The 26,583-nt window shown below is 40.6% G+C and overlaps 1 long non-coding RNA gene across 1 annotated transcript in view; it reads left to right on the top strand.

Moving 5' to 3' along the window:
* Positions 1-26,583, top strand: part of LOC146561511 (uncharacterized) — a 512,369-nt gene that overhangs the window by 32,315 nt on the left and 453,471 nt on the right. The window contains exon 2 of the long non-coding RNA XR_014894894.1: positions 15,011-15,113. This is a non-coding gene — a long non-coding RNA (uncharacterized LOC146561511). The remainder of the gene's footprint in view (positions 1-15,010; positions 15,114-26,583) is intronic.

Raw genomic sequence — 26,583 nt, 5'->3', positions numbered from 1 at the left:
CACCGACAGGTTCTATCACGGACGCATACTGCTCCGACGTGCTACGGTTATGAGGCCATGTCACAAGTTTTGTGAGGTGCTTTTTTGATATTTAACGGATCGGATTACATTTTTTATTTCTCTCCGATATCCCATCCAGTAATTTAGGTCAGTATCGGACCGATACCGATACGTAATATCAGATCGGTCCGTCTCTAATTCAGACACGTGAGGTTGTGCTGAAAAGGATGATACCAAACCAGGCAAAGTAAATAGTTTTTAAGGGTAAAATCAAAAATAGTAAAAAATGGCCAATGTTTTTTTTTTTTTTTTAAAGTAACGCAATAGTTACTTTTCAAGTAATTTATTACTCCATTACTAACTGATTTACTTTTTTGAAGAAGTAACTAGAAACTATAATTAATTACTTTTTCAAAGTAACTTGCCCAACACTGCTTGTCACCATGACAGGTGCCTGGAGTGGAGTGTTAAAAAGAAAGACGACCTATCTAAGGTTAGGGTTGTGTCTCGTTTCAGCGGCATGCTGAAAAACTGTGGCGTGTTAACATAATGCGAACCCAACCACTAAGACTGAGCTTTTATGTTTCGTTAAGTTAAGGATTGTGAAGGTACTGCAGGTGGGCTCCAGTAATAACACAAATTCAGTTTGAAAGTGATCAAAAATTTATACGTTTTCATATGTAATAAATGTATTTATTTCTATAAAAAGTGAAGTAAAACCCTGGTTAGTTGGATGTTACTCAATACTCTGACCAAAATTTACTGCTCTTCTATTGAAGTTTGTGTCCCAGTGGTAAGCGAGTCACACGTTGCCCTTAACACTTTGCATTTGACTGGGTCGCATTAGCAATTTATAGCCAGCAGCCTGTGTTATTTGCATTTTTTAAAATAAGAATTTCAAGGAAATCCATGAAGTTCTCTTGTAATTTGATTAGAGCGCAGATTTAAGATTGGGCCTGTGGGATCTTCTGTCTCCTTTTAAGGACGCCGCTGCACTCTCATCTTTGGGAAAGGCTGTGATAAACTATCCGACATATATAAGTTACATCGTTCTGCTGTATTCCTGTATTACATGTCACAAGTCAAGATCTGCCATCTCTGTTACTGGAATCACATTCCTACATTTCCACATATGGAAACCTTATTGTTCCAAGACAAAGCTGTGGACTTGTCCTTTAAATGTGCCCTGCTCGAGTGGTTTAATCAGACCCAACACGACTCCTTGCCGTGAAGTTCCCTTGAATCAAGTCATCTGGATGTCATCATGGGCATATGGACACCATATTGTGTCCGACAGTGGCGACTACTGCCGTGTGGTTTCGCCACAGGAAAGTGGTAGCTCTTGAAGTGTTGTGAATTCAGCACTTTGCAAGTGTAGACTGTTTGTCTGCGAGAGTCCCTATGGGCTGCGCACCACTCACACCCTCTTGTGTACACAGATTGTTTAGTCAGCCTTAAACAGCCACACATGCATGATGTACAGTACTTGCTGCTAATGTATACACACATGCAGGAATGCACACATTCTTTTAGTAAAGCTAAATCAACCGTGCGAGAGCCCTACATCTGCCTTAAATCAGGACTGATCAGTCTCCCTAATCAACCATTTTGGCCCCCTTCAAAATGCTCCATTTCCTGACCCTCATCTCTCTCTTTCTTTTTCTCTCTTTTCGCTATTAGTCAACCCCCCCCTCTGATTCTTTTTTAACAACCGTTCTCCAAACACTGCGACTGCCAGGTTTGTCAGCCGGTGTAGATTTAGCTGCCCTGTCAGTAGCGCTGCTGTCCTAATCTCTATCACAGCCTCAACTCTGGCCTTGAGGAATGATCAGACAGAGAATGAAAGAGGGTGAGAGAGAAGCAGATTTTGAGCCAGAATAGCTTTCTTTTTTCGTTCTGCTTTTTTTCTCAAATAAGCAAATATGTAAAGTGGCAAAGGCCCAGTGCAGACCTACCCGAGAGATGTTTATGACTAGAAAGCTGCAGCCTCCCCTTGGCCCTTTGAAAGAAAGAGAAGAGGTTGGAAGGAGGGAGGCGGGGGGTTCAGAGGGGAGGCAGACTTGGCACAATGCTCCGACTAGTGTTCTGAATTAGCAAAGGCCTCGTTCACCCCCACTCCTGCCCCTTTGTACCTTCTCCCCTTTATTTTCTTTATCTTTCACTCTTTGATTTTTTCCCCCTTCCTCCTAATGGCTCACGGCTCGTCATAAAGTAGGCTAATTTATGGAAGCTTGACTGCGTTGGCCTATGATTTTAAGGATCACATTAGGAACATAAGCTTCTTTTTGGCTTTTGTGCCAGATAATTAGGCTGTAATTATGTTCACAACGTTGGGTCAGTATTGTGCTGACTTACTTAGTACACAGGACACGTTCGTTTCTAAAGATTGAAAGATGCTTAAAACACCTATATATGATTCCTTTTGTTGCTAGTAAATACTTTAAGTTGAAGTTTGTACTTAAACATTCAATCCTTGAAACACAAGTCCACCAGTTAGGTTCTAATGGTTGGAAGAAATGCAGTGATGTAATGGCCATATAACATCCAAGTGCACTGTTGGACCCTTAAAGCATATCTTTTTTACGTTCCTACCATTTCAGGTGCACATTAGAGGGTTCTGTGTGTATATTCTGCAACTGGTCCCAAATAAACCTTTACCAAGAAGTGGATCTTTCTTACACCTTTTTTCCACCAAGCAATAAGACTGGTAAAAACAAACATTTGGTCTCTATAGCTAATTTCCCCCAACGCAAGAACTGTGAATTTCGTTATAAGACATCCATTTGGATTGAATTTAGTGCAGTGTCTGCTTTCATTGAGAGGTGTTCTCCAAATTGGTGGCTGGTAAGCATCACCTCTGCTAATTCACATGACCAAACTGGACCTCTTGATCATATTTGTCCTTTTGTTGTCTTTCGTAGGATTTTTTAAATGGAACTGTCTGAAATAATGTGGTTGACTGTGAGGTACAGCCCCTCTGAGAGGTTTGTCCTACAACTTTGGTGAGTGAAATTCTATGACCAGCAAACGTGTTTCACATTAAGAGCTGGGACCACTGTTTTGGAGTGATGACTGGAGACTTTATTGTGTCAAAAGTATCAGTTTACCTTTGCTGTTAAAGGTTGTGTGACAAAAATCTTGTTCTTATACTAGTCAGTCACTTCATTCCACATGAGAAGATCTAAGTTGATAAATAAAAAGGCACACGTCTCAGTCACAGCAGCACACAGTGTGCAGCTGTACCTGCTTTGGTGCATTTTCTTTTTCCCTCTCTAGTTTCATACATGCTGGACTAAAGCAGGGGTGTCAAACATAAGGTCCAGGGTCAGAATTGTCTCACCAAAGAGTCTAATCTGGCCTTCTGGACAGCTTTGGAAAAAGTTAATCAATTTTGGACTGTATTTTTATTTTTATAGGTGTCCCTACTGATAAAGACCTTCCCCACGGTCATTCATACTACACCAAAGCATTTAATGATCTAGAAATTCCTGTTTGCTCACTATCTGCTAAAGAATTTTCTGTTTTTACAATGAATTTTTTTTTTCTTTTAAAAAAGGACATTTTCTGTGAATTAACAAAAACTTTCCATTTCAGTCTTTCAGTCTGAGCAATGAGCTATCAGAACATTTTCTGTAAAATTGTAATTTTACACATTTACTTCTTACAATTTTAAGCCCAAAGAGTCATATCCGGATAAATTTCTTTTATTGACAGCAGCATTTCGCTATAGAGAAACTGATGTACTGTTGAAATTGTATTAAAATATCCCTGTTAAATGTGTAGTTAAAGTTCTTTACACTAACAGAAAGGGGAGTTTCACAGGTTCAGGCCACTTAAGATCGAACATTTTATCAAACAGATAACATGAGTTTGACATCCCTGACCCAGAGATTTTACACTGGGCTGAGGAAAGATACTCCACCTATTTGACTCTGAGCCAACGCTGCCAGTCAGCCAGATTTGGCCAAATTTCTATGACAGTTGGACCAATATAACTTTAACTGCTGCCCTGGAAAATTCTAGATCTGATCAAGTAAAATAAAGCAGTGTTCTTTGTACTAAAGATGCAGACTCAGCGAACCAGGGCAAAAAAAAACACAACTTTTTAAATTCAGAAGGAAGGATTTGATAAACTTTTGACAAAAGGATTCATTTAGCAGCCTTTAGTTGAAGTTAAATTACTTGATCTTATAAATGTGGTAGCCGGTTAACATGGTTGCATTCTCTTTTATTTTCATGCAAACTTAAACTTTTATGAAATATTTAGATTTTTAAGATTTAACCTGGGGCAGTTTGTTTAGCGTATGCACAAAACTGCCAGCAACAGGGACAGGATTAGAGTGTGCTTGCAAGAATGTGGGTTATAAGATAAGATAACCTTTATTAGTCCCACACGTGGAAAATTTGTTTTGTCACAGCAGGAAGTGGACAGTGCAAAAGTTATGAGGCAAAAATTAGAATACAATAAGAATAAATACAGTACACAACTGTACAGAATAGAATAAAATAAAATACTATATACAGTAGAATAAAATAAAATAAATATACAATAAGATAAAAATAGAATACAAATACAAATACTATATACAACTGAGTAAAAATACAACGATGACAGAAAGGATTATTGCACTTAGTATTATTGCATATGTATGGATGTGTGTGCTTGATCAGTTAAAGTCTTTATTATGGAGTCTGACAGCAGTGGGGAGGAAAGACCTGCGAAATCTCTCCGTCCCACACCGTGGGTGCCGCAGTCTCCCACTGAAGGAGCTGCTCAGTGCTGTCACAGTCTGCTGCATGGGGTGGGAGATGTTGTCCATCAGGGATGACAGCTTAGCCGCCGTTCTCCTGTCACTCACCACCTCCACTGGGTCCAGAGGGCATCCTAGAACAGAGCTGGCCCTTCGGATCACCCTGTTCAGTCTCTTCCTGTCCCCAGCAGAGATGCTGCCGCCCCAGCAGACCACGCCATAAAAGATAGCAGAAGCCACAACAGAGTCATAGAATTTCTTCAGGAGTGGGCCCTCCACTCCAAACGACCTGAGTCTCCGCAGCAGGTACAGCCTGCTCTGCCCTTTCCTGTAGAGGGCGTCTGAGTTATGAGTCCAGTCCAGTCTATTGTTCAGATGAACACCAAGGTTCATATTATGATACCAGGTCCAGGGAGCAGCGAGTAGTATGTGGGTTAAATTACACTGTAAGCAGGGACTGCTGGACTGTATTTGGGTCATATCATACACTTTAAATAGGGGCTGGTGCACAATATGTGGCCTGTCTTACATGTAAATCCAGTCTCCAAAAGTCATGCATTATGGTTTATGTGCATCTTAGAGATTCTGCCCTTGTTGCGAAGCTTTTTGTGTGAATTTGTATACCATCATACACATGTACTGAGATGAACATTTTCCACCACACCAAGGTCATTGCAAAAAAACACGTCTCACGTATCTGTAATCTTACTCACATGTGCATGCACTCACCCACAGAAGCAGCTCATCCGCACTCCGGCGGCCCGTAAGCCCTCAGATATATAATTTTCTTCAAATGCACCTTTTTGGACTAGTTTGTCTGTATCCCCGGTGCCCTTTTTCAATCTGAGCTGCCGACTCATCTTGTCGTGTGCTGTCTTTCACAAATCACACAGCAGCAGGGCTGTGATCAGAGAGGGACAATTTGTCAGCTGTATGCATGAGTAAGCAACAGATATGCCATCCATTACTCTGACCGGACACAGGAAGGGAGAAATAGAGGGGATGGAGGAGACTGTGTATGTTTGTTGTTGCACTACTATCCTTTTTCAATTTTGGACCTTCAGATGGTGGCCCTTTTTGGAAAGTGAGGACAGTTTGGTTGTACATCATTTTCACAAAAACTAGTTTAATGTTTGATTTCAGGGTTAAGGAAATCCAGAAATGCTTTGGGTCACCTAAAGTACTAAGTAAAATGAAAAGAAAACATAACCCTCTCTGATACTCCCCCCCTAGAATTTACCATCTTGCATAACAGTGCATTCTAATGTAGCCTGAACCTTCATGCAAGCATTCTTGTCATTTCTTTAAGTAGTCTGCAGGAATAGTTGTCCAGGCTTCATAAAGGGCATTCCAAAGCTCTTCGTTGGATGCTAGCTGTCTTTTGTCTCTCTCCAAATTCCACACTATTTCAGTAATATTCAGGTCTGAATATTACTGAAATAGTGTGGAATGATAGTGCTCCTTTATATGTTTTCTATCCAGGTGTGCTTTTAATGCATGGACAGTGTATTTGGGATCCTTGTCACGATGAAAAATGAACCAAAAATGAAGCATTTGTTGAAGAATCAAACTCTGATGGTAGTTTTTGCTAATAGATCCCTAACACCATTTGCTGAAATGCGATCTCAAACCATAACAGAGCCTCCACCATGTTCTACACATAGCTGTAGTGTAGTAGCTGTTTCTGTTTCTGTTTTTCTTTTTTTGGGGGGGGGGTGATCCAGGAGTTTAGGAGCAAATCATCTGCTTCCGAGCCACCCTTTCAGTGACACCATTTCAGACTGTTATATTTGCAATTTTTATAGATTCAGCTAAAGAGATGCAGACAAATTATGCTTTTATGGATTTAAATTGTTTGAGACAGAATTGAATATTGGTTAATGATTAGTTTTTTGCTAACGTTGTGTAGACACAATACTACTGGACATCCCTTGCGTTAGGTGCTGTTTCTATGCTTGAATGGAAGGCTTTCAAAAATCCTTGAAATCTGTTGCTCAAGTCTGCTCACTGGCTCCTTTGAAACAAACTAAAAAGAAGTGTAGTGTAGTGGTTTGCACAGTTAAATGGCAGGTGAAAGGTCAGTGGTTCATTTTCAGCTGGACACACAAATTTGGGATCTTCTCAGGAAAAGCATCCACCATAAAACTCCAAGTCAAACATGCAGACCTGCTGTGGAGACCCCTTATGATAAAGGAGAAGTTTAAAGGATTGCTGGTTGCTGTTTCTATTTCACAGGGGTGGGCGATATATCGAATATACTCGATGTATCACAAGTTTTTCCACGCACGATGGTTAAAATGACTTTATTGTAACCATCAAGTATAAATTGACATGGAAATATGAAGCTGTCTGCATTCATTCACTGTGAGTTTTTTCTGTGAATGCATCATTAATCCCACCTCCCAAAAGGAAAATTTTCTACCTGGCACATTGCGCTGAGAATACTATTTATATTTGTCCCAGATAGACAAGCGAGGAAATACAACAATACAAAAAAAAAATTTCATAAGGAGGACGTTGAACAAAATGCATAATTTGCAAAACATGCCGTGAAACTATCTGGTCTTTAAGTCTGACATCATTAGCCGTTTTCAGGTCCAACCTCTGCTTCAGATCCAAAGTCAAATTAACACTGCGGCATCACTGAGAGTTGAAAAATTAAAACGCATAGCTCTGCTATTGCTTCCGACATTAATGAAGACAGAAAACTAAACAGTAATGACATTTGTAGGGTTACTGAAGTTGGGCTAGCTGGTATTTAATGATGTGCTACGTGGTGACTAGCTACACAGCTATGGTTTGCATACTATAAACACATTAGCACAGTGAAGCTGGAGGAGGATGAACACTAACTTTGTTTCCACTCGATAAAAGTTAATGTGAATGTTCCCGATGGTTAGGGACAAAAGCAGTTTCATGGCAGGATGCTCTAAATGGACCAAACTTCAGTCTGGAGAACAACTGAGATAATCCATCCACAATACGAGGTTAGCCATTAATATACTGCTGCATGGCCTAGGCTGTAGTTACATCGTAAGGTTTTAAAAACTGAGCTTTAAAATGAACAGTGGTAATAAAAACCGAGAGAGGCCGACAGTGATCGCTGACTGTTTTTAGGGGCTTGTTGAGATTAAACAGAAAAAGATACAAAGCATTAAAACATGTTAAAAACACAACAGCCTTAATAAACGCAGAGTAGTTTGGACCCAGAAGCAGGGTTATCAGGTCATCACTTAAAGATCGGATAGTCGCTAAAGGTAGCAGTACCACGAAATTATCCCACCAGCTGAATAATCATCCACTGCAAAATGAAGAATGTTTTAAACTCTGCATGTCAGCATTTCCCCGCAAAAAAGCCCACATTAAATAAACCAGCTGTGATACCTGTGAATGTTCTTGGCCAGTTGTTTTAATAGTCACTATCTAGACTTTTGTTTCTGTAATTTGAGGCCATCACATTTTTTATTTTACCATTTTTATATGTTATAAGCACCATTTTAATTTAGATGGTTTTATTTTTCTCTTGAATTCTTGCTTGATGTACTTTTTTGCTGCTATGATCTTTTGTTTGTTAAAGGTCCTGTGTTGACCACAGAAGGAGATTTACTGTGACAGTATTGTCATTAGTGAAAAACCTCTGTGGGCAACTGATAGTTAAAAATGGTTAAAATAAAACATTTCAATTCATTCAGATTTTTTGTATTCAAAGTAGGAAAAATTGAGATTATTTAAACATATTTTTATATATATCGTGTATTGTGATACAACAGAAATTATTGTGATATTAGATTTCCTCATATCGCCCAGTCAATTTAAAGCGTTACATCTGTAATCCATCTGAAGACATGTATTATAATGCAGTTACAAGACATACAGCTAATTAACAGGTGAAGGAACAGCATTGCGTACATTGATGTCACATTTTTAAGCCCTCCTTTTGCTGTTATTACTGTTGAGCTGAGGACACCTACAAGAGAACTCAAGCAGATAAAAGGTTTTACAACATATTAACCGTAAGATAGCTTGAAGACATTTTATAACCAGTAGGCCTGCCAGTTTGTTTGACAAAAAGTCGTTAAACTAAAGAAAAAGTTGCCATCACCTGTTTACATGCATATTGGTGTCAAGATCAAGCATAAACAATATTAAACATGTTAGTAAAAATACACAGACACAAAATATTAGTCCATGAAGCTGACCTGTCACTGGCTACCAAGCAGTGCCATGCAAGCCTGTGGTTCTTTCTGATTATTACTCTTACATACCATTAAAAATTAATTTCCAGCAAGATGCAGCTGAACATTAAACATGTTTGGGGTGCTGGTCAACAGGCCCCAATTGAAAATTAAGATCTGATGCACCCTTCAGTCTTCCAAACACAAAATCAAGTATGCAAGAACTTTGAGGTCAGTGAATAAATCCTCTCAGCACCTACATGATAAATCCAGTTCCCTTTGACTCAGTACCACAGAGTAAGGATGGATGATGTTGTGAAGACAGGGAGCTAGAGATAAGAAAAAGGGAGAAAAAAAAGCAAAGAGTTGGATCACAACTTTCTGCTTGGACAACGTTCTGGCATGAAAAAAAAAACCCAACCCACTTACATTCAAGCTTCGTGAAAGTTATGCATGTGTATGCATGAGGTTATGTATCTATATTGCCTGAAAGTGATTCTCTTTGTGTGTCTGTGGTTAACATTTACCACATTTTGTCTGATTGAGTGAAGTTATGCTGAAATTCCCCCACACTCATTTACGCATGTGTGCATAGGTGTTTAAATTTCCATATGAAGGTCATTTGTTGGCAGGCCTCTGAGGTCCTGAATAGAATAACAGACACATCTCAAACAACTGCTTTTGTTAGTGCGAGACAAAAGGGGATGTGAATGTGTGTTCTGGAATATCTGCATAGTGTGTCAGACAGACTAACAGAATGGCAGCCAAGTTTGGTAGTTTCACAGAACATGTAAAAGCCTGAGTAGTCCCACAACATAAAGCTTCAGAACTCTAAAGGTTGACTGGCATTACCACAAAGACTTTGCTGGCACTCATTGTAACATTATGAACCCATGAATGCATGGCTATTCAAAATGTAGTCATTCCTTTATTCATTTGATCTTGAATTCACTGATCCTTTTTGCCATGTTGGGGTCAAATGTTTTTTTCCCTCTTTTTTTCCTCTGGAAATAAATTACAGAGTTTGATCATGTGATTACAGGTTTGATCATGTGACAAGCAAACAACCTAAAGATCATGAATCATTATCGTTCTTGTCCTTTAAACATCCTGTTAGCCTACGATGTGATACTGTATATATTAGAGGCCAGTAGGAAATGTAAATTCGTTCTATATCATTTAAAATGCCACACTGTCAAAAGTAAACACAGTTCAATGCAAATACTGCACATTTGTGAGTTGTATTTTCCATCTATGCCAAATACACAACAGGAAGTAAATAAAACAGATGATCCCATTACAAAGTTACCTGATAAGTAATTAGATCAGGAAGCAGGTAAACAGTAAGTTGGTTTTGGAAGAAGAAATGAGCAGGAGGATGAGGAGGGTTCGAGCACTCCAAAAAGGCAGGTATTGTGGTGATGTCATGTTTTGTACTGGCACACAATGGCGCTAACGCTCTAAAAAAAATAACTTTAAAAACTTTCTTTTAATCCATCTTTTTTTTTTTTTTGTAAATCCAGGCCTCTGTAGTGGAAATTAGCCATAATTCATGTCGTCTCAGCTCCACTTTAACTTGTTTAGCTAATTCTCTAACTACAGTGCATCAGACTATAGTTTGGAGTACACTCACCAGTTGTGGTCACCATCAGTGACCACAACACAATGCATAGTGTTACAACATAATGCATACTATATCATTATACACCTCAGCCACTGTCTATGGATTGGGTGAATGCAAAATGTTGCAAGGTAATGCAAAATTAGTGGAGAAAAAAAGATGATGATTCCCACTGTTACACTTTAGGGGCTCTATAGAACAAGCTTCTGCACAAAGACAGCTCTCTTAGCTGATAAAAGCTCAGCTAGACTCCAATCAGTCCATTAACTTTCAATATACATGTATGTTCAAAAATACACGTTTAAGTCTTTTTCTTACTCATTTGCTTACACACACACGCACACACACACACACACACACACACACACACACACACACACACACACACACACACACACACACACACACACACACACTCACCTCTGGTATGAATGGCCCTTGGCCACAGGCAGAGTTTTCACAGTAAACTAACCTTGATCAATAACCTGCTATGGACCTCAGCAAAACCCGCTGTTCTCCCTACTGCTGGATTTCAATATCACGCCTGTTTGAACACTCTAGCCATGGGCCAACTGTGTGTGCGCATGTGTGTGCATGCACATGCGTATGTATGCATGTACTGCTGCCGCATGAATTTGCGCGAGCCTGCAAGCATGTGTGAATGTGTTTGTGGCCTCCTGTACGCTGTGTGTGCTTTAGGAATTCTCTGTGCATGAATTGGGTTGTGTGTGTTTTGGGCTGTGTGTTTGAGTGAAGCCTCGGGGTCCGCTGTGAACGGTGCTAACTGGCCCTCTGAACTCTTTCCTGTGAAGAGAAAGAGAAAGCCACTGGGCATGTGCAGAGGACAGCATGCCATTTACCTGGGCTACGGATGGTTTTTAAAACTGGCAAGAGGGACTTACACACACACACACGCGCACACACACACACACACTGAAGATACTCCTGGCTTTTGCCTCAAACGCAAAAGCACACCTTTGCTCCCTCGCCTCAAACACAAACACACTTCAAAAGTTCTTTTTCTTTTTTTTTCTTTTCTCCTTTTTTATTTTTGGAAGCGATGCAGCCAGTACTACCCCTGCGTTTAAAGAGCCTAACCGCTCTCTTCATGTGCCCTTCTCTCGCTTCCTGCCTCTGCAAAAAGGCCCCAACGCGCCAGAAAAACTTACTAGTTTACATCCAGCTCTACAACTAGCGAGACAACCTTTTGGCTCTCAAAGGTGTTCGTCTCACAGTGCTCTTTATATACAGTGAAGTGGGGCCACACATTCGGCCTTTGCTCCAGTTCGAGCTGGGCCTTTAGAAGAGTAAATGCTCTGAAAAATAACCACTGCTGAACTCTGGAGGAGTGAATAGTTGTTGAACAGTGCTGCGCTTTATAATATAATGAGACATATATGGGGCTTTTTCCAGTAATGAGGAGTGGATAAGCAATCATTTTTACTCAAACGAGTTTGAAAAAAAAAAAACCCATGCCTTATCTGAACCTGCATGCGTGTGTGTTCATTTGTCTTAATGTACATGGCAGGATGTGTACGTGTGTATATGTATTAGTTGGTAGTTGAATACAGCTGACCCAGATGTGTTAAGTGGGTCATGGGAACATCGCAGCCCACACACTGGGGGTTATGGATAGGCAACAGCCTTGTGGTTTGTGTGTGTAAGTGTGTGTAGATGGGGTTAGGACACTGGGGCAGTGCCCTGATTATACTCAGATTAGATTTGGGAATTCATCGCCCCTCCTTCTGAGCTTTACCCCCAACTCTGTCTCCTATTACTTTTTCTCTCTTTCTCTTTGCCTTCCTCACTTTCTGTTCCTTTGCTGTAACCTCTGGGCATCCAGAGGGGTTTGTTTAAGACACATGCTAAATAATCACATTTTGGGAAATTAGAAGATGTAACATTTCGAATGAAGTCTCTTATATTTTGACATTGCAGTTTTTCCTGTTAAAATCCTTTCTGTTTGGGTGTTTCAATCAGATGAAAATGCTATAAAAAGATTTAAGGTTAGCGTAGGTTTATGTTACGTATCCTAAACAATTAACAATGTTAAGAAGTTGTTTTTCCTTATAGCAGTTGTACAAGGTGTAAATGTGAGGACCAATGGTTGTCTTTCTGTGTTAGCCAGGGTTTACCCTGTCTCTCACCCTATACCAGCTGAGATAGGCTCCATCACCCCAATAGATGGATGGATGGTTGCAAGGTTGCATGGATGACAATTTTACAAGGCGTAAAAAAAAAGGTTTTGAGAATCTTTGGAAATCTTGATTTCCCATTCAAGAGCCTCATCTTATACACTTCTATACATGAACATTTTCATGGTGGCTGCTATTTTTTGATCACTTTGTAGAAGTACTTTGTTACTTGTACCTCTGCAATGTGTTTCTGGAAATGCTCCAGTGTCTGAAAAAGGTGACGCTTCAACTTGATTTACATTTTAGGAACCGAACAAGGTCCCAACAAGGCAAATATGACAAGTACAGCAGGCTGGAAATAAAGTTTGTGTTGGTGCAGGGAAAAAAAACAGAATTTTCAGCTCGCTCTGTGCTGGCACAGGATGGTAGTCTGGCACATATTACACGTGTGGTCAATTCTGAATGACAGAATGCTCCTGGTTTCTCTCTGCGCCTGAAACTCTGTTTCCCGGCTTGGAAAGGGTGGACTCTTCAACTGTCAACTGCATGGTCATAGCAGGAGACCCAGCTTTGAATCAGCTATGATGCTTTACACAAAATTAATGTCAGGATGAAAGAGAATTCAATCTTTGCTGGCTGCACAAGTTTGAGGTTTTCTTTCTACTCTATTTTTTTGTATCCCTTTCTTGTGCTAATGTTTTGGGCTATGAGGTTGTTTTTTAATGCTTTTTGTAAAGTGCAAATTCCTTCAAAACCCAACTGAAGGTCTTTTTGTAAGTCTCCACAACTGTGTCAGTTTACTATCGCAAGTTAGAGAACATATACTATACACATTACACCTAAAGGAGCTGCTAGAAACCCATGCCATAGAGCTTCTGATGCACGTCTTCTGTTCTTATCCTAAAGCCAGAACAGGTTTGAAACTTTAGAGTTAGTGAGTCTCTGAATGTCTGGGAATACACGCTTCTTTTGCGGTGGAGGAACACCAAAGTAATTGCTTACGGAGCTTGCTTCTTTGACATCTTTAAGAGTTCTGAATAAATGTCTGTCCTCCTCCAGAACAACTTATGTACGCAAATGCGTGTTGCAACTTCTTATCTGGTGCGCGTCTTTTATTTTGATAGCGAATGTGCACCTGCGGACCACTTATGTGCAGCCCTGGTTATAAATCCTTACCCTAGGTTGGAGGTTAGGGTTGGGATAATACCACAACACCAACAGCAACTTTGGTGAAAACCAGCCCAAGAACTCTTCTTAACCATCTCCACAGAGAATGTACTTGACTGCATGTTGAAGGCCAAGTGGTGGGAGATGAAATGGGATCTTTGATGACAAATATAAGTTAATGAGCAGTACATAGTTTTTTCAGTTCCGGGAACAATCAGTATTTTACTGTCCCCTTCTTGTCCTTCCATGGGAAAAAAATAAATAAAATAAAACTAATGTCTATGAACTCGTCAAAAATAGATGTCTGCTCTAATGTGAAGTACCATACCTTCTTATGAAGGAAACATGTTAAGTTTGCAACTGAAACTGGAGCCAAAATGTAGCAATTTTTCAAGTATTTTTGTATTTATTATAGGAAGAAGTGTGGTGTATGTCAACCTAGTCTGGTCTCATGGCCAAATAAATTGACGTGTACATGGACATGATTTACAGTGCAATTTCTCTGTTTGTGTCTTTGTATCTCTACACCGTGATGTAAGTGCATAAGGATTGTCTTTTTTTGTTTTTGTTTTTTTTTTACATTAAAGTCCTTTTATTACTGTTTTTCAAACCTACCTTGAAAGCCTGGACCAGGATGTTTTATGCCAATTTTCTTTTTTTCTTTTTTTTGCCATGTTTTATAATTTTTTTTATTGTCAGCTTTAAAGTGAAAATAATTTTTCAATTTGAAGAAAATTTGCTTTCTGCACCTCATATGTTTCTCAGAATTCTCTAAAGAATTCTCAAATTCTTGACCTGGCAGCCAAGAAAACAGAGCTTTGAAAAGCTGACAGGTGTATTTTAGTCCTAACTATATTTTTCTAAATCTAACTAAATAGTTAGATAATGAATAACAATTAAAGTAAGAGGTGAAAGGAAATACGAGTAATCCATAAGAAAGGGTACGACTAATGGGTTCCCAGTTAGACTTGATCAGTGTCCGTTGATATGTGTAGTCATTACACCTTCACTACCCACCTAGCCTCAAAATATGTGAGTTTTTCACCCTCACACTTGAAAAAATATATCTGCTGTGATACTGTGTCATGCCACCATGGCTACCTGATTAGTAACTGGATTTGCTTATGTCTGTTCCTGGTGTTTTTCTGATTGTGTCCCCAGTGTGAGTGGAAATGGGGCATGCAGGCATGGCGGGAGTGCTGGGAGGAGAGAAAGCAGCCAGGGTGGCACATTGACTGGAGGATCGCCAACCGCTCTCAAACAGGTAGGAATCCATGCCAACTCTGCCTCCCTACCCCCCCCCCCCCCCCCCCCCCCCCCCGGCCCCCCTCAGTACGTCTGTCTGAATCAGTGGCCGTCATGCTCGCTGACATTCAAACTTTGTTACCTGCTGTAAAGATTTACAGCTTTGTTTCCATTACTTTATCTGTCACCGCTTCAGTGGTGAATATGACACAGTAGATCTCTTGTTAGCGGATATGGAGCTTATAACCTCAGTGCATGTCAGGCTATGTGCTATTTTAATCATCAACTTTTTCTAAGATTCACCTAGTAGCAGTTTGTGTTTATAATGCAAATACACTGGGTTACTTCAATAGACTGAAGACAGCTTAAAAATGCATAGATTTTCAGGCAAGCTATGAATTGAAATATCCCTCCATCCATTTTCTGCTGCTATGTGGGTCCAGGTCACAGGGGTCAAAGTAGAGATTCAGATTCAGTTTTGTCCCTGGCCACCATCTAGTCTAGATCGTATGCAGCAACACCGAGGTGTTCACAAACCAGCAAAGAGACATAATCTTTCCAGTGTCTCCTCTTAGTAGAAAATGCCTGAAACACATCCTCCTCAAAACGGAGGAGTAGCAGCTCTACAACAAGTTCCTGCATAGAGTGACCTCAATGCCTGAGGTCACTCTATCTCAAAGGTTGAGCCCAGACACCCTATGGATTAAGCTCAGCACTTGTTTGCCTGATAGAGATCAGGCTGTGGTCAGCGAGGTAGGCCCTGGTGCTCAGTTGCCATGCTGGAATTACTCATATTTAAGCGTTCATTCTATAACACCGTCTATAAAACAGCTACCCACTGCACTCATGGTGTCACAGCTTTGTTATTTTAACATAACAGGAAGCATACACATAAGACAACATGCTGTTTTAACAAAACATAAAGTACAACTGAAGTATTAGATCCTTTTGAGGTTTTGAGACTTCTACACCATCAGTGTGATTTCTTTCCCCTTGAAAAACCCAAATAAATTGCACAATAATTTTTTTAAGCAACACATTTAAAAAGGACGAGATAATCAACAGTGGCACCATAAAAACGCAACTTAATATTTTTACAGAATAAAAAATATATATTTTGAAGTTAATGTTCATTATGCTAAGAAATTTTCAGAAACATTTTTTCTAAAAACAACAACAAAAGCAAAACAAAATAAAACAAAACAAAAAAACCCCAAGTATGCTTGCTCCTGACAGGACCATTAAGAAAGGTTTACCTACTCCATATAAAAGCTGGTGAATTGCTTTTCTTTTTGGCTTTATTGTAGATGATGTTCTGAGGTTCTTTCAGGAAAAAAATGATGATGAGCAGCATTTATTTGTTTTCATAAATGTGTTTAGTGTATAGTGCTCTCATTTAATGAGATCACATGATATCTAACAGGCGTCCAGACTGCCAAAGGACAGTGGCTGTGACTGGCTCTCAGACAGACTCTGAACATCAGGTGTTTAAATTCAACCGGTGTCAGCGTGTTAAACATGACTGCTAGGGCCAAACTGGCCCTCAGCTACACGCTCTGATGTTTATATAGCTCAGTCTGAGCCAAATGCATCCCTCCAACACACAGGTCAAAAGCTATGAACTCAGAGTGGACATTTGCCAGAGAACATGGAGAACATGGCCTGCCAATTGCTACAAGCCTGTGGCCAGACGGCTAGTGTGCAGAGTTCAGGAGCAGCCAAGTGGTGTCCAGTGAGGGATACCCTGGTTTACTGTTGGCCAAACAACGCCTCCAGGCTGGCTGGACTGACTCAACATGACTGGTTTCTGTGTAGACAGAGTGAGGAAATACGCCTGTCCACTGTGGATTTGCTTTGCTGTTTACTGCTTAGAGATGTTGATTACAATTCTGGGTTGATTATGTTTCTCCTTAAACATGCCAGCAGTGTGTGACTTGTTACCTTATAGAAATTACAAACATTTAAAAGTATTCTCCTAGATAACAGTGTTACCTACTCAGAAAAAGTAACTGGTAAAGATAAGTTTGTGTTATCAAAAATAAACGCTTTGCTTTGCAAATGTCAATTATAGTTTGCTTCAAGTTGACCCCAAATGGTTTATATCCTTAAAGAAAGTGACTGACTACAAATATACTGCAGTAGATTATTATATTATATGTTACATAAGTTATCCATTTATTTATAATACAGTAACAATTTTTTCTGACTGTTTTATTGTTTTCTTTCAACAAATATTGAGAACATCCTCACAGTGTAGATGTGACTGAAACTGAAAGAGGCCCAGTCCCAGTACCCATCCCGGCTCTCTGGGTGGTCACTGCCTCTTTTTGGCATGGCTCTGCTTGGTACACATCCAGACTCCTTGAGGTAAAATGGCACACTGGCGCACTGGCTGTGCAGTGGCTAACATCTCTCCTAGCCTCAGCAAGCAGTCCAGGTGCCATTAGTCTAAACACACATAAACAGACGGTATAGCTTCACAGGTTCAGGATAGCCAAAGCTGGATCTACGGCCAAGTCCACTTACAGGCCATGGGAGGATAAACGCACACTTTGGCCAAACACACACACACACACACACACACACACACACACACACACACACACACACACACACACACACACACACACACACACACACGTGCATAGCCAAAACCAACCTCAGCCACTCTGTGGCCAAAGGCATTTAGAGCACAGTCCCACTCAGTAGGGAATCCCAATGTTTGGCTATCCATCTCTCTTGGTAAAATCTATCTGAGAGGGAAAAGAGGGGGAGAGGGAGCAAAGAGGGTTTGAGTTAAGAAAAGCTGGACAATCAAATATTGCAGTGTTTAACACTTCATTTTCAATCCCTGCCGATTCCATTTCCCGCCAGCGTTAATTGCCGCTGTGCTACCTGCCACCAGTGGTTCTTTATGAAATGATTTCTGAATTGAAGCATATGGACGAGGAGCCGCAACGGGAGCCATGAATGGCTTGAGGAAGGGTCCCATTAAATAAGAGCCAGCTAATTACTTTGTCCTCCCTTTTTGTCCTGCACTATCCAGGCTCTCGCCGCTGTTCATATATCTTACTGTAATGAGTAAAGCCAGGGCCTGGCACCTGTGCTCGGTAATTAAACATATAAATTCTCCCCTCACGGAAATATGTGTACTCACCAGGACTGATTTATAAAGGTCTCTAAATTGCACAGTTGAGCTTATTTTTTTTTTCTTTTAAAGGGTCTGGAAGGATACGAGTTATTCATCAGATCAAGCTTGATCTTAAAAAAACAAAAACAAAAAACCCCTGCAACATGTCTTCTCTAAGAATTCAGATTCCCCTCTTTCCACTGTTACTTTTCTTTTGTAGGTGAAGGTGGTGATACTGGGACTGTCAGGCAGACCTTTTGGAATCGGAAATGTTAGCTTTTCCAACCTCACAGCCTCACAGCCAAGAACACCAATGAAAAATGTCCATATAAAAACATACTGTGATCAGAAACGGATCCAACCAAAATAGGTTTATGACTCATTTACGAACCCCCTCCTCAAAAGTTACTTATACTGTACTTTATGACAGACAGAAGGCCATGAAATTGCCAGTTTTCACCTCATATTCCCTTCCTGCATTCTCTTTTAAGGCCTTGTTTTGCACTTACATATTTGTCCATTATAGATGAGCATTTGTGTGTTAAGGTAGCTGTTAAATGATTTTGATTTCTTTCACTGCATTAAAATAAAATAAAAAATCCTCAGGTTCAAAATAAGTCCAATCTTCACAGTTTTATGATGCATTTGCTTATATTCAGTTAAACTTATAAAGCTGTAACCATTTACAGATACAAAAATTGTTTTTTTCTTTTCTCTTGTTCTACAAAAATCAGTGGTTCAGTTCAACAATAGAACCCAACTTTAACAAAGTGACACAACGACATGATCACAAAATGTAGCAAACGTTCATTTTTAGCAATCTTACACCCTATGCTCAAAATGGACACAGTAAGATGGGATATCACTTGATTTTAATTGGAGCATGTTAGTAACTTAGCAAATGGTTAGTACCATGCTTTAAGGCAGGATTTCCCTCGTGACAAATAAAGTATTATCAATCAATCAATCAATCAATCAGTTACACCCAGCTACCACACAAAGGAAAAGATGTTAGCTACTTTAGCTATATTATGTTAGGATGGTACAAGATACAAACAATAAACCAGAAAAATATTTACTGACCACATCCAGCAACTCGAAACTAAGCAAAATGTAGGAACCACAACCATTATAAAGTTAAACTACTCTCAGCTTTGACATGAGTGATGATGAATGCAGCTGCCATACTATTACATCACATAAGGTAACTACACACTAGGATTATCAGTTCAATAGGTGCCTGGAATGTTCACTAGCACAACAAGCAACATTTCTGTATTATAACTCCTAGCTAAAGTTGTGCCTGATTAGCTTATTATTTAAAGATTCAAAATGGTAAGTGCAAAATTTAAAAGCTAACTGTGATCAAATACAACCTGTCAGACAGTAAAGTGCTCTAGGCTTTCACATTTCAATGAAAAGAGCATCAGTATTATTAGAGGGAGTAAATTTGTCCAGTGACAGATTACCCAGTGACTCAATAGCACGACTTACTTGTCTTCAGAATGAAGCTGTACTAGTCGCTGCTCGAAGAATCTTAAGTTCAGATCAGCACCTTCCATTTGCTCGCTAAAACAGTGATGAAGCTGACAGATTTGCTATTAAAAGATCCAAATATTTACCTGAGAACTTCTAGTGAAACCAAATAAGTGATATTATGAGAATTATAGACTGATAACATAAAAGGCCCCCAAGCTCACTGCTCTTAAGGAGGGCGAACCCATAAAAAAGACTAATACGGGCTTCCACAAAAATAAAAATCCCAAACGAAAGTATCGACAACTATTTTCTTTAAAGCGAAATACGATATTTATTTACATCAAAACAACAAACTATTTACAACGGGGGGAAGGTCGCAACCATGACACACTGAAACACAGGGTTTAAATACCAGGGAAACGTAAACTGAACACACTAAGATAACACAGACTTTCAAAGTAAAACAGGAAACACATAACAGTCACGCCAAAACAAAACGCCTAAAACAATACACTGCCAACCCCAAATCGTAACAGTTCCCCCCACCCAAAAATCAAACATTTAAAACATGTAACCCCAACTAAAAATGTTTGATTCATGCCCAGCACATGCGGCACCGGCTGCTGTTCTGCAGGCGACGCTGATGGCTGGACGGGCTCCTTGGATCCTCCAGTGGAAACGGAAGTCTGGAGCGGACCCTCGGACCCTCCAGTGAAGACGACGCACAGCTCACTAGCTGCAAACACTACACACAGCTCACAAGCTGCAAGGGCTGGAGCGGTCCCTCCCGGACCCTCCAGCGATGACGGACGAACAGCTGAAGCGGTCATCGGACCCTCCAGCGAAGACAGAAGGCTGAAGCAGTCCCCCGGACCCTAGGATGACTTGACTAGGATGCATATTTATTTTTAATGAAAAATGCCAAATATAGTAGTAAAAAACAATTAATCCTCACTGAAATATGCTGCACATGCAAAGGTTTCAACAGAAACACAACTTTTGACAGTAAACATCTGTTGTTAAAATAATGATCTTAATAAATTCTTTAAAAAAGTCTTTGCTTGTAGTGCATTGTTTAGTAAAAATACAGCTGACATTTGTATCTATCCTGTTTTCTAATTATATATCAATAAGGTTGAAATTTCCAGAACTAAGAGTGGCAGCTGTCATCTTGAGTTGACAAATCACTTATTGCTCACAAGTATTAACACTGGAGTAGGCATCGGGGTGCAATTTCTTGTGAGTGTCCTGAATTTATGAAAATGCAAAAGTATTTGAATTCTTTTTTTTTGCAACAAGTAAGTTTTTGCAATTAGCAGTAAACATGTTAATATGTTTAGTGCGCTTTGTTACTTTTTTAAAACAGTCCCTCAGTGTAATCCTCAAGAGTACACGGTTAAAAGAAAGTACTACCTCTGTGACTTTGAAGGTTTTACGATGATAAGAAATGAGATGAGATAAGAAATTTCACCATCTGTACATGGAAGTCTTGTTTTGAAACCTTGATTTGAGTTTTTGGTGGCTTTTGGAAACCAAACTTTATTAAGAAGAATTGCGACCATAAACCCATTGGAAGAAATAACGTTGCCGTTATTTCATAAATTTGGTGTTTTCCGTTATAAAACTACAATAAAGAAATACCTGACAGAAAAAAGATGTCTAAATTCATCTTCTCTAAGAGATGGTCTGTGGATATTTTTATGCAAATTCCACATTGTCTTTTTTTGTCTTGTTGGGTTCTTTCATATAAGCAGACTCTGTAAAACAGAATATAAACTCAGTTTTAATCTCCGCCACGGCTGATGGAATTCCCCATTAGCTGCCAGGAGAACGTTTCCCAGCTGGGAGTCTCAGTTTGAATGTGCTGTGTTAAAACATAACGAATGTCATAATTAACTGGATACATTTTCCATTTAGAATTTGAGCTCTTATAAAACTGTCTACCTTTTAACCCCTCATTGAACCCCTACTCTGCTCACCCTTTCTGCTCTCTCATTATTCATTTCCTAACATGACATTTCTTTATTTGGTTTGCATTATTTTTTTCTGTTTCTTGTTCAATTTCTTTTCTTTTTTGGGGGACTAAGCCAAGGCCTACAGCTTTCAGACCATTTCTGACACTTTTGTTAATAAATCATTGGGAAGTTAATGAAAACGGCATTCAGGCATATCCAAAATGATTGTGTTCTTTGTCATGCTAATAAAGTGAAAGATGTTCGTCCACTGGGTGAATGCCTACACATTACCAGCAACTTCTGATTATGTGTGTGCCTGTTGCACCTCCTTCTTTCTCCCTCACCCTTCCCTTGTTTTCCTTCATTCTCCTTCTCGCAGACACGTGTTTTAGCATATTTATCTCATAGGTTATCAACATGAATCCAATAGGTTCTCCAAGCAGACATTCGCATCACTCTAAATTGCTCAGAGGGAAATAACAGGATATGGTTACCTTGACTTGCTGTTGACCTCTACTTTCTCCTCTCCTTACCCCCCTCTTTCCACCCCTTGTTTTGCACCTTTGGATCCACGGTTACATATGGAAGGACAAAACGCAATTTAACTCAAAACTTAGCAATGAATCCGAAATTAAAACCCAATGGCTATGTTCCTGTGACCTCAGAATTTGAATGTTAGAGCTGGGATTAAAAAACATACTGGAGTTAATCTGTTCTAGTAGTTGGAAAAACAGGCTTAGTTTTCCACTAACTTAGCTCTCTAATAAGTTCTAATAATAACTACTGTTGACTACTGTACTGTAGACCATTTACTGTTGGTCCTGCAAAGAGAAATAGATGTGCAGTCCAAGTTCAAAGGCACATGCTTCAAATATTTTTCAGCATGCTGATCTCATTTAATTTTTTGCTAAACTATGTAATATGTAACATACGTAATATCTTTGATGTGTCAGCTATCACCTTTTAGTCTGTTTTCAGAATAAACACATTAAAACATTTTTGGTAGAAAAAGTTAAACTTCCAGGCACTGTGATGATATATTATTATAGTAGCTTGCCTTCACCAGTGTAATGTGAGAGTGAATGAATAGTGGTATTGTAAAGCGCTTTGAGGGGTCCCGAAAATATAAATGCAATCCATTATTATTATTATTATTATTATTATTATTATTATTATTATTATTATTATTATTATTATTATTATAATGATATTCAAATATAAGTCAAAAAAGTCAAGATACAAAGAATGTATCTCACTTGACCTGACCTGCAAGGTTTTATTGGATTTCATATCTTAAATCAATGTAAGACACTAGATAACGTGCCGGTCTGAAGTTCCCAGGAGCCAATTATTTTGTATTTATTTTTTTGTATTCCAGTGTAGTCTGGAGCTTGGCCATTTAGTTCTCTGTATATAAGTGCAAGAACTTTCAATCTTAAAATCTACTGGAACTCAACACAAAAAATATAAAATAGAGTTAATATGAGCTTCCATACTAGAATACATTAATAGCCTGGCTGTAAAAAATGTTATCACTTGGAGATGTGAAAGAGATGATATATCTAAGATGTAACATACGTAACAAAAGTTGTTAACTTTTGTCTGTTTCTGTTTTATACTTTGTCATTTTGTGATCATTTTATCTAGGAAGGTGCTTTATGAATAAAATTTTACTTACTTACTTACTTACTTACTTATCCAAAGAGGACATTACCAGGCATTACAATCTAAGCACAATGACACAAATTCTTGAATAATTTTCTCCAGTCCAACCAAGGAGAGCATATGTTGCAATTTTCATATTACATACATATTCCATCAAGATTTCAAATGCAGTTGAACAAAAAGAAGCAAGAGTCTGACTGATTTTAGGATGTAATTCAGGAGGCGCTATAATGGTGGTCACAGTCTTGGTGACTTTTAGGATGCGATAATTACTAAAGAATCATTCGCTAATCTGGGTAAAATGAGACTCGGGTGGACAGCCTATTCAGCTATTGAGGGTTAAAAGACATATGCAACTGAATGTCATCAGCATAGTACAATGAAATTAATTTTAGACTCAGGACTGACCATTGTGAAAGGTTAGGGTGGTCGTATTAGAGGAGAACTTGTTTATTCTAACAGAAAAGGTCCTATCAGATAACTGACAGGACCTTTATCAGATCAGATAATTGTTTTCTTTATAGAAAAAAAGTGGAATGCAAAGCCAGAGGTAGCAGCAAGAACCTGCATGTCCTACAGTGTGTGAGTAGGCCACAATATATGTTGAACGCAATTAAAAGACTCTATGATGCTCGGAACTCCTTAGTAGTTATATTTGAAGTCCCCAACAATAATATTCCTGCCTCATTTAATTGTCGAAGATAAGAACTTTTGAAAGTCCATCCTCATCCTCATCCTCATCCGCTTTGTCCGGGGCCGGGTCGCGGGGGCAGCAGCCTAAGCAAAGAGGCCCAGACCTCCCTCTCCCCAGCCACCTCCTCCAGCTTATCCGGGGGAATACCAAGGCGTTCCCAGGCCAGCCAAGAGATATAATCTCTCCAGCGTGTCCTGGGTCTGCCCCGGGGCCTCCTCCCGTTGGGACATGCCTGGAACACCTCACCCAGGAGGCGCCCAGGGGGCATCCTTGTCAGATGCCCGAACCACCTCAGCTGGCTCCTTTCGATGTGGAGCAGCAGCTGCTCTACTCTGAGCCCCTCCCGGATGGCCGAACTTCTCACCCTATCTCTAAGGGAGAGGCTAGCCACCCTTCGGAGGAAGCTCATTTCTGCCGCTTGTATCCGCGATCTCGTTCTTTCGGTCACTACCCACAGCTCGTGGCCATAGGTGAGGGTAGGGACGTAGATCGACTGGTAAATTGAGAGCTTCGCTTTTACACTCAGCTCCCTCTTCACCACGACGGACCGGTGCAGCGTCCACATTACTGCAGCTGCAGCCCCAATCCGTCTGTCGATCTCCGGCTCCCTTCTCCCATCACTCGCGAACAAGACCCCGAGATACTTGAACTCCTCCACTTGGGGCAGGAACTCATCCCCGACCCGGAGTGGGCACTCCACCCTTTTCCGGCTGAGAACCATGGCCTCAGATTTGGAGGTGCTGATCCTCATTCCCGCTGCTTCACACTCGGCTGCGAACCGTTCCAGTGCGAGCTGGAGGCCCTCACCCGATGAAGCCAACAGAACCACATCATCTGCAAAAATCAGAGATGAGATTCTGAGGCCACCAAAGCGAAAGCCCTCCGCCACTTGGCTGCGCCTAGAAATCCTGTCCATAAAAATTATGAACAGAACCGGAGACAAAGGGCAGCCCTGGCGGAGCCCATCACCCACCGGGAACAGGTCCGACTTATTGCCGGCAATGCGAACCAAGCTCTTGCAACGGTTGTATAGGGATCGAATGGCCCGTAGCAATGGGCCAGACACCCCATATTCCCGCAACACCTCCCACAGGATACCCCGAGGGACACGGTCGAATGCCTTCTCCAAGTCCACAAAACACATGTAGACTGGTTGGGCAAACTCCCATGCACCCTCAAGTATCCTGGAGAGGATAAAGAGCTGGTCCAGTGTTCCGCGACCAGGACGAAAACCGCATTGTTCCTCCTGTATCCGAGGTTCGACTAGTGGACAAACTCTCCTTTCCAGCACCCTGGCATAGACTTTCCCAGGGAGGCTGAGGAGTGTGATCCCCCTGTAGTTGGAACACACCCTCCGGTCCCCCTTCTTAAAGATGGGGACCACCACCCCGGTCTGCCAGTCCACAGGTACTGCCCCTGATCTCCACGCAACATTGCAGAGGCGTGTCAACCAGGACAGCCCTACAACGTCCAGAGCCTTCAGGAACTCGGGGCGGACCTCATCAACACCAGGGGCTCTGCCACCAAGGAGTTGTTTAACTGCCTCAGTGACCTCGCCCCCGGAAATTGGCGGGTCATTCCCCTCATCCCCAGACTCTGCTTCCTCCTCGGAAGACGTGTCAGTGGGATTAAGGAGGTCCTCGAAGTATTCCTTCCACCGCCTGACAATTTTCTCAGTCGACGTCAGCAGCGCTCCGCCAGCACTATACACATTTGACTTTCCAAAGTCCACGGAAAGAAATGCTGAGGTACCAGGTGGACCATAAATTAAAGCATCATATAAAGGTTGATCTTATCTAATATTCTTTATGGTCATCTCAAAGGAGCTATAAAAACTTGAATTTCAGGATGGCCCACCAGTTGCCATCCTTTCTCCAAACCCACAATCAAAAACTTGTTTTCTCAGCTTCTTCTCCTAGCTCCTTCATGGCTTTCTGTTGCTCCAGCACCACGGAGTGGCTGGGCTGAACTGTTTGGCCTATAAAGCCCTGACAGCCAACCTCCAAGGGTAAATCCTGGCTTTTCAGCAAGCCTCTTGGCACTCCACTGCCAACACAGCATATTTAAGATATTTTTTCCTCATATACCAATGCCATTGCTTCCTCCCAATGTGTGGTAAGCTTGAAGAGGATCCTTTACTCTACTATGGACCACAAGACAATATCTGGCTGGTTTTATCATCTCTATTGGGAAGACTAGCTTCTTCCTGAGGTCCATCAATATCGTCTTGACAACCTGACAGACTGGCCTTCCTTCTTTGGAAATGTGCTTGGATGTCAAAACCATCAAAGCAGCTCTTGCTGTCGATATAGATTAGTTTGCCATTACCCTGCATCTCTTGAGAACTTCAGCCACTTTAGCCAGGACTTGAGCCTAGTATCCTAGAGACAGTAGTATCTTGCATCATGACAGGATGTGCTGTAGATTTCCCATGCTGTTCCCATGTCGTAAGCAGCTCTTATTAGAAAGTTGAGCCTATTCCAGTTATCTGCCGAGCTGAGGCATCTCTTTACAGTGGTTTTCCATCTTGACTTACGCAGTCAGCATTTTTGCTGTTTTTCCTTTC

Source organism: Mchenga conophoros, linkage group LG13, assembly GCF_057382185.1.
Source record: "Mchenga conophoros isolate Kocher_MC1m ecotype Shallow Benthic linkage group LG13, M_conophoros_male_GT1.1, whole genome shotgun sequence".
Lineage (NCBI taxonomy): Eukaryota > Metazoa > Chordata > Actinopteri > Cichliformes > Cichlidae > Mchenga > Mchenga conophoros.
Note: the sequence above shows the minus strand (reverse complement) of the source record. Positions and strands in the feature narration are given on the sequence as shown.